The 8,589-nt window shown below is 45.3% G+C and overlaps 1 long non-coding RNA gene across 3 annotated transcripts; it reads left to right on the forward strand.

The window, feature by feature from the left end:
• The first annotated feature begins 1,648 nt into the window (after positions 1-1,648).
• Positions 1,649-4,361, forward strand: LOC136009256 (uncharacterized). Of its 3 annotated transcripts, none has more exons than XR_010610438.1 (4): positions 1,649-1,892; positions 2,379-2,637; positions 3,775-3,889; positions 4,201-4,361. It is a non-coding gene; the product is annotated as an uncharacterized LOC136009256 (long non-coding RNA). The 3 variants fall into 3 exon arrangements; XR_010610439.1 differs by having other exon boundaries at positions 2,379-2,547; XR_010610440.1 differs by lacking the exon at positions 2,379-2,637.
• Positions 4,362-8,589: the final 4,228 nt, after the last annotated feature.

Genomic DNA, 8,589 nt, shown 5'->3' on the forward strand with positions numbered 1-8,589 from the left:
CCATAAAGAATTTGGTTTTGCTTGGAAGGGTTAGGGCATGAGATTTTGGTTCCTCTCCCTTGTTTATGAGCACGAATTTGCTACACATAAATCACTGCAGGTCAGAACATTGCTGTTCCCTTAGCGCAAGGTAAGGGAGCGCAGAATCACTCTTTAATGTTGTGCAATTGGGCAGGATTTGGCTTGTCCTGATTTTGTGTTTGGAGGACTCAGGCTGCCCTTTGTGCTTGATGTTTTACCTCTTTTTCTCTTGAAGGTCCAGTGGAGAAATCTGACTAGGTGCATTTGCATCACTCACTGCCTGCCTGCTCTTTGTTTCAGTGTTTTGCTGAAATTAAAGTACAGCTTCCTTCTCTTTTGCTTTCTGTGGGATTTCCCAGTGTTTCACCAGGCTGCAGTTTGAGGAATTCTTCAAGCTGGCACTGATGTTGAAAGAAGCAGTTATATTTTCTTTATAACTGGTCCAGAGTGCATGCAGCTGTAAGATGGACCAGAGCAGGGAAGCAATCTGGCTTATTAAAAATACCATTTCTGGCTTTTAATCAGCTTGGTTTTGTGCAGTTCAGTTTCACAATAGAGCTGAGCAGCAGGGCAAGAGCAGGAGTCACAGTCAAGGCCCAATCCTTCAGGCAGCCTTGCATGGTGGTATTTGCAGAAACTGATGCAGCCTTACTATTTGCCTGGGTCTCTTCATCTCTCATAGTGCCGCTATCTCTTTGGGGTGGTGGGGTGGTGGCAATAAGTTAATGTTACTCAGTAGCCAGCAAGCACTGGGGATAAAGACCCATATTGTGCCTTTCTGATCCCAAGGCTATCCCCCTCCCCCTTGCCATTCTTTGGTTTACTCAGTAGAGCTACCCTGATTCACATAAGCTAACAATCTGTTTGAGAAGAAACAATTAGGCCTATAGAAGTTGTTGACATCTTATTTTCATTTTTTGTCAATGGCGTAACGGGTACTCCAGTCCAGCTTGTCCTTTTGTGTTTTCCATCCCAGGCATCCCTCCCAAATGCAAAGACCCTGTGAGGATGGGACAGAACAGTGGCTCTCCAAAACATTTTGAACCAAGAGGCTGCTAATGACACGTAGCATTTCTCACAGACCATGATGTGGCTGCTGAGCAGGCTAGTAATTGAAAACACTGCTCAAACTAGGCAGGCTCCCTGGGCCAGCTGTGGGCTGCTTCCTGTGCCCTCTGAGCCCACAGTGCTGGCAATGGCCGGGATGAGCTGTAGAGCCCGGGAGGATGAAGTGCGGTTGCAGGAGGCTGTAAGACCAGCTCGGGTGTCTTTTCCAGGAAGTCAAGTGCACGCTCCCTGCTTCTTCTTTCTCTGTGGTCTTTTGGAGTTCAGCTTAAATCGGATCCTGAAAACAGCATCTTGCTGCAGAAGGGCCAATGGTCCTAGAAACAGGCTCCCACCACAAAAATCCTACGGGAGCCAGATGCCCCTGCCCCTCACAAAGACTGATCAAGTGGCTGGTTGTATCGCCTTTCACTTCACTTTGGCAAGGGGGGAAGCACAGGATGATGAAAAGTTTTCAGGTGGAGTTGTATTTTTTAAGTGCCGCAGATGGGAAAAAGTCATTCTACACAATGCAATGCCAGCAGACAGAAAGGAGGACTATAGTAATTCCTGAATGCAGCATGCATTTTTGAGAGGTTGGATTGTACGAAAAGGGAATCTATAAAATGTATCTCCTGGAGGTATGGGAAGCTCTGTGACACATCTCCTGGAGCAGGGTTAATCTTTGGCCAGAGAACCGCTTTGGAGATCAGAGAAACACGACAGCGAGATGCCCAACTGTTCTGCCAGCCTTTGCGGTACTTCGCTATGCCTCCCTGCAGGTCTATGTGCAGCTGACGCCGGGTACTCGTCCATCGACCTGCTCGGTGAGTCACGGTGCTTCTTCAGACAGCTGCCTGGGGTAATTCCTGGCCTCCCGGGGTGCTGTGGCGGCTGTACCCCGCGGCGGGACCCGGCGCGGTCCCTGCACGACCGCTCGCTCTGCGGGCCGGGTGGGCGGACGGGCGGCCGCGGCCGGCTTCGGGCGCGCCACCAGAGGGTGCTGCGCAGTGCGCGGCACCGTGCGGGGGCCGCGCCGCCGCCGCCGCCCTCGCCGGGCTCCCCTCACGTCCCGGCGCAGCCCGCTGCGTTGGTGCCCCGCTTGGCCTGCAAGCTAGCCGTGTGTGTTGGGTACGGGTCGGCTGCCCCTGAGGAAGGTGCTTGTGGCCGTGTTGGTCTGAGAGGGGAAAACGCCTACGCGGCGGGTGCGGCGGTGGTAGCATCTCTGGGACGTGTGTGTCGGAAGTAAGGATTGAGGGAACCGATCCGGCAGTTAAGAAGGATCAATTTATTAACTTTGCACTCCTCTGCAGAGTCACCAGGCGTCATTCAACAGAAGAGTTTTAAGACAAAACCAAAGAGAGCATCACCCTGGGAGTCACATCCTTTCACCCGTCTCCTGCCCTCCACAGCGTTTGACCACTCCTCCTCACCCCACCGGCTGCGCGCTGCGTGTGGTGCCTGGTGTCCCACAGATACGGGGTTGTTGCGCAGAACATTGCTTATAACAACATCACAAAGAGAGTCCCTAGCAGTAGGGTCCTAGGTGGAAAAGAAACCTCCTTGAAATAAGTAAATCCCAGGGGTTTGTTTCCTATTAAGCTAAGCAGATAGTTTGTTCATTTTGCCACAGTTTGCGGCGTCCAACCAGATACGGGTGGAAACTTCTTGTCTTCCTTCCTCTTTTATATTTCCAGTCTGGGAAACAGCAAAAAATGTTAGTGAAAAGAGTAACATCTGTGTGTGTGAGAGAGAGAAAATGATGAAGCAGGCCGGCCAGGCAGCCAGCCTCAGGAGATGGTAACACAGAAGAGCTATTCATTCTGAAAGCCAGTTGCTCCTCGCCCTGCTAGATTGTAAATTGGACACCTTATTAAGAGCTGATCCTCCAGCAGCCCCGCCCTGGGCTGTGCTCATGCTCTAAACCAGTGGAACGTAATCCCGTTTCACTATTGATGCCTGTTACTGGATAAGCACATGTGCAAGCAGGGCAGAGGATACTAAGCAGAAAGAAGCAGCACCCTGGCTGCTTTATGAATTGTCAGTTTAAGAAAAGGAGATGGGGTTTTGGGAAGGAAAGGGGAGGAGGCTGATTTGCACCAAAATTTGAACACTTTTATGATGATGCTAGCTGCCTTGTCAAATAATTAAACCAGCTCTTTTTTTTTGCTTGCTTTCTCAGTTGTAACTTAAAAATGCTGACTCACTGGCACTGTGTGCCAACCCAAATGTTGCTGCTGGAATCAACCACTGGAAGAGCATGATGAGATATGACCCCACCACAGTATAGGCTTGGAGTAGGCCTCCTCAGTGATTCCAAGCTCCTCTTCTGGTGGTTTGCTTGGTCACTTGTTTCTTCTCAGATTAGCCTAGAGGTCTGTACAAATTTAAGCAGATGTCAAGTTGAATGGTTCTCGAGGTGAAAACTTCATGGAAACTTAAGTTTAACAAATTCAGCAAAGTTTTACCTCCTTGGCAAGACTTCCAATGTTTTCAACCTTCACACACCTTTTAACCCTTTGAAAAGCTGCCCAACTGGCTTTTGAAATGCACAGTTGCCAAGTTATTGACAGTTGTCAGAAATAAATATGTGACACGTATTCTTCAGGGCTTATTTTTGTGCTGGGGAAAACAGGATGGAGTATTATAAACCTGTTTCAGTGTCTCTGAATTTTATCCTTGCTCATACATGCATGTTCTTCCTTCCAGGCAAAACCAGCTGGGGAGTTCATGCAATGCTACATGCATCGTGAGGATTCTGCATCATCAGAGCATTTATTCTGACCACTGTATAGGTATACAGCTGGTTGGCTCCCCTGTTGAGGTACTTCTGGTTTACTTTATCCTTGGCAGGAAATTTAAACATAAATACAGTGCAACAGTGCAGCGGTCAGGAAATTCAAAAGCAATATGGAAATGCAACCTTAAAACATACTCCTCTTCATGAGTAGCAGTGAGTTATGGGCATAGATTCGGATGTATTTCAATGGTATCTTCTAGACATTTTGGTGTATTTTGCATCTCATGAAATTGAAAAGTAGCTTTTGTGTTTGTTTTAGAAGGAAATAAATTTCTGATCTGATTATCATTAGTGACTCATTTGTCATTTGAAAATGTTTGTGTGATTCTGTCCAGGTTCTGAGTCCCTGAGTGTATTGGAAAGCAAAAACTGCTCAGATGTTCCTGGATACCTTTATATATCTGCCTCCAATTACTTTATAAGCTCATGAAAATGAACATGACGCATCTTCGACATTCCTCTCTCTCTTCCTTTCATATTTTATACAGAGGTCACTTTTGCCAAAAAAGATTTGATAGTAAAACAATGCCTCTGAATTCATGCTCTGTGTGTATGTCTGTCTGTATATGATTCCATTGCTCTACCTCCCACCTCCCCAAAACTGTGTGAGCCTGTTGGCAATTAATTTGGCTAAAAGAATACAGATCTGAAAGTGAAGTTCTTTTAAGGCTGAAAGAGAGAGGCTGATTTGTACGTGAGAGAGCCTGTTTGCGCTGGCAGCTCAGCTCACGTTGTGTCAGGCACCAGAGAACCCTCACTGGAGTATGCCCTTGGAAATCAGACTTCATAGTGTCTCTCAGTTGTGGACATCTTGTTCATACTGGTGGTTTTGGTATGGTTAGAACAGAGAGGGGAAGAATGGGTTGAAAATCTGGATTTTCTCTTTTGTTCTGCACTTTTGAGATTTACAGTTGTCTCCTGCAGGTGATCAGGAGTCCATAGTTGTATCCTAGTCAGTAGGGAATCTCTGTCCCTGGTGCATGCACCCTTCAAATTGGGTATTCCTTTTGTTCCAGAGCACTATAACTGTCAGATTTCAATATTACACTAAAAGTGTGGATGTCCTTCAACCAATTTTTGCTAAGCTCATGAAGGCTTTGAAAATAAGGGTGAAGCCTTGAATTTAAGGTGGGCCTGAGTTGTCACCAGAGCACAGAACAAAGCTTAAGCTTGTTTGGTGGTCTTGTGCTGCTGAGTAAACGGACTGAAGCATTCTTGTACAAGGTGTCATTTCTAAACTCGCTAGGTTGTAAAAATCAAGCATAAGAGCCAACTTCAATCTAGCAAGTTATCTGATTGGAAATTATGCTGGAGGATCAAGGGTTGCAGCAACAGTTATTGGGGTTTCCAGGATCAGTGGGTCCAGATGAACATTAAATCTTCAATTAGTCTTAATGCCAGCAACAGAGAACGGATGAGACATTATGGAAATGTGAAATACTTTCCTATACCATTGCCAGCTCAGGATCTTACAACAATTCAGCTTCTGCCAGCTTCTCTTCATTCATTTGCTGATCTCAGCCAAGCCCTTGACGAGCTGGCTAATGGTGTTATTTGCATGGGAGGTGATGTAGAGATGGGTGTCACATGTGTCCTGCTGACAAGTCAGTCCATGGTGCCACCGAATCTTCTCTAGAGGCTTTATATAGATATAGAACAGGCTGGCTGAGGGGAAAGAATCTTGTGTTATTCAGCAGGTGGAAAAGGTTTTGGAGGTTAAGGAAAGAGCAAGTGTTTACCATAAATCTCTTGAGTGTACAAGAGATTTATGTAAGGGGTGTCTGAAGATGTACCAGCTCAGTTCCATAAGGCTCTGGACAGACATTTATTTTCAAACAGCTGAGCTGGTTGGAGATCTTAGAGCCATTCCAGATGCTTGTTACCAATTCTCTGCTGATGACATTTGTACCCCTTGCTCTGCTATTAGAAAAAGTGGTCCACATTCTTCCTAAGCAGTCAGGTGAAGCCTCACAGAGTTTTAAGTGCTGACAAAAATGGTGGTAGTTAACCCAGATAGCATTGCTTCACCTTTAAGAAAGTATAGTCTTACCCTGAGTTTTAGAAAGGAGGGAGAGAAGGTGCCTGCATACACAGCCTTTCCCACAGAACAATTCCCCAGCCCCAGACAGTTCCTGCATGCCTCCTACAGGTCTGAAGATGGGTAAGGCATCCTTATGGGACCGGATGCATCTACTGGAATAGACTATGTTACTCCTCATTTGTGTGAGTATGTACTTGGGCATTTTGTGCCAAGCACATGTGAAATACTTGCTTGTTACAGGAGCAACTAAAATGGAGTATTAGGAGCTGTGCCAGCCTCCTGTGTAAATAAGAGCTCTACGATGGGTACAGAGTCTGGTAGAAGCCCAGGTAACTAAGAGATCGTTATTATCCAAATTTGCTAACAGAGTGTTCATAAGTAATTGGTATTAATTATTATGTTAGTACCACTGTGGTTAAAGCTGAACCAGCAAGTTATAATAAAATCTTTAACAATATCCAGCTGGGGCAAAGAAGAAAGCCCCTGTACTCAAGGGATCATTCAGAAATTGGAGGAGGTGGGGAGAAAACATGCAGGTGGTTTTTAAGAGATCCTGGAATTCCTACAGGGTTTCCAGATCCAAAATACTGAACTCTCAAAGAATCCTTGATGCACGCACAGACAAAATGGAGCAAGTTATAATACTTTGTGTGGCCTCATGGTAAACATGTCTATGTGCTGGTAGTGCTTAAGTAGCACTTAAACATGGAGAGCTGATGATTTGCAGGTAGTGAAGCATGCTTTCTATTATTTCATGGTCCCCTCTGAGGACTGGTGAGACTCATGAGTCTTCCCAGCATCCCAGAAAGAACCTGCAGGCTTTCTGAAACATGGAAACGAACACACAATTTTCAAATTCTCCTTTCATCAAGAAACAAACTTGCTCTTTTGTGTAAAGCTGCTGATATATTGTGCAACACAAACCTGTACAAATGGTCCACGCTAACGTCTGGCTCTGGCTCTGAGATCCCTAACTTACTGCTCATCCTGTTTCCAAATGGGGCCAGAATGGAGCATCCTACCTTAACAACTGTCTGAAACTCTAGTGGAATTCAAACTCGGATCCAAACTCAAGGCACAGGCTCTTCTCTAAATAAAAATAACTAGATCACAAGCTATTTTGGGGTGGTGACTTTTAGACAAGAAATGTAGCGCTTGCATAGGTTTTTACTCCTGTCCAATACATCTGGATGCTGTCCGCCCTCCAGACTATATTCTGAAAGTGCTTTCATCAGCTCAGAGTCAAATAACCCCATCTGGAAGGTAGAAATTTTAGAACAACTGACATTATTCACAGTAAACACTGGTGGTTTTTTGGTGTTTGTGTTTTTCCACACAGAATATCCTGCTCCTCTAGCTGCTGCTGCAGATGATATAATTTCTGTCATGACCCGTGATGTGTAGCGTATGCAACGCTGGGCCAAGATAAGAACCAATAGTATGTTGGAAAGCTTTCTCTAAATAGGAATCCCCACAGTTCCGGCTTTCTTGGCAGGGAGGTGGTTAATGAATTTGCCACGCCTGGTACCATTTACATAGCTGCCAAAGCTGCTGGTGGCCATCACCTCCTCCCTTCTCCTAGCACCTGCTAGCAAATCTTTGGGGTTTTTTTTCTATTTACTTGGCTATACCTAGTATAAGGATATGAATAGTTTCCATTCATGAAGACTGTGGTGGGATATAGCTGCTTATAAAGGGAAGGAAGCAAAGGAGGAAACAGTGTGCTGGGACCTTATAGTCAATGGCATTAAGTAGCAAGTGCTAAAAAAGGTAAGAGCACTTTTCACCTCAGGAGTTCCAAGAAGTCTGCAGTCTTCAGTTAATTTACAGCTTTGGACTGTGTAAATTATTATCCTGTTGTATTGCAGGGCAAACTAGTTTGCTTAAGTTGTCACAGGAAGTTTTCAGCTTTGCCAAGGGTATAAACTAGATCTTCCGACTTGCAGGTCTGGGCTATAATTGAAGGAGTTTCTTCCTCTGAACATATCTGGCCTACCTTCTCTTTGATATTATCCTATCTTCCCCTAATCTCTGGGCAACATCTGATCTCTGTGACTTTTGTACAGCATCCAAGATCTATTGTATGTGGTGAAAGGTCTCACCTTTCATTTCTGGCTCTTCTAATTCAGCTTCAGTCCCTGGCGATTCTAGGAGGTTCATCCCAAGCCTGGCTGCCAAACACTTGGAAAGGAGGGTGCACTTTAGAAAGCAGGGTGCGCTTTAGCAGTGTACCTCGCCATGGCATGGAGATTTCCTTGAACACAGGAATGGTCACAGTGTCCTCCACTACATCAACCATGGAGGATGGCTATTGCCACCCACATGCTTCCTGCAAATTCTGCTTAAACACAGGGTTCTTTACTTGCTGCTTGCGGTTGGTATGTAAAGCTGCTGCCCCCTCCAAAGTGGCTTTATTTTAGTGCTCAGCTCAGTGATCTCAACAACATATTAGCCAGTCTCCAAGGTTTTATTTGGGATCAAGTTTACATATAGCATTGCTTTTGTCAACATTATTATTTTTCTTTTGTCTCTAATCTCACTAATTTTTTTCAGGGCTATTGTCTCTTTTTTTTTTTCTGTCTCCTTTAAGGATTTGCAATTGTTCTTTAGGACTATGGGTGTCATGGACTAAATCCTGCCCTAGTTTACAGCTGTAAGACCGATGAAGCTGCACACATGCACG

Source organism: Lathamus discolor, chromosome 2 (assembly GCF_037157495.1).
Source record: "Lathamus discolor isolate bLatDis1 chromosome 2, bLatDis1.hap1, whole genome shotgun sequence".
In the NCBI taxonomy this organism is placed as follows: domain Eukaryota; kingdom Metazoa; phylum Chordata; class Aves; order Psittaciformes; family Psittacidae; genus Lathamus; species Lathamus discolor.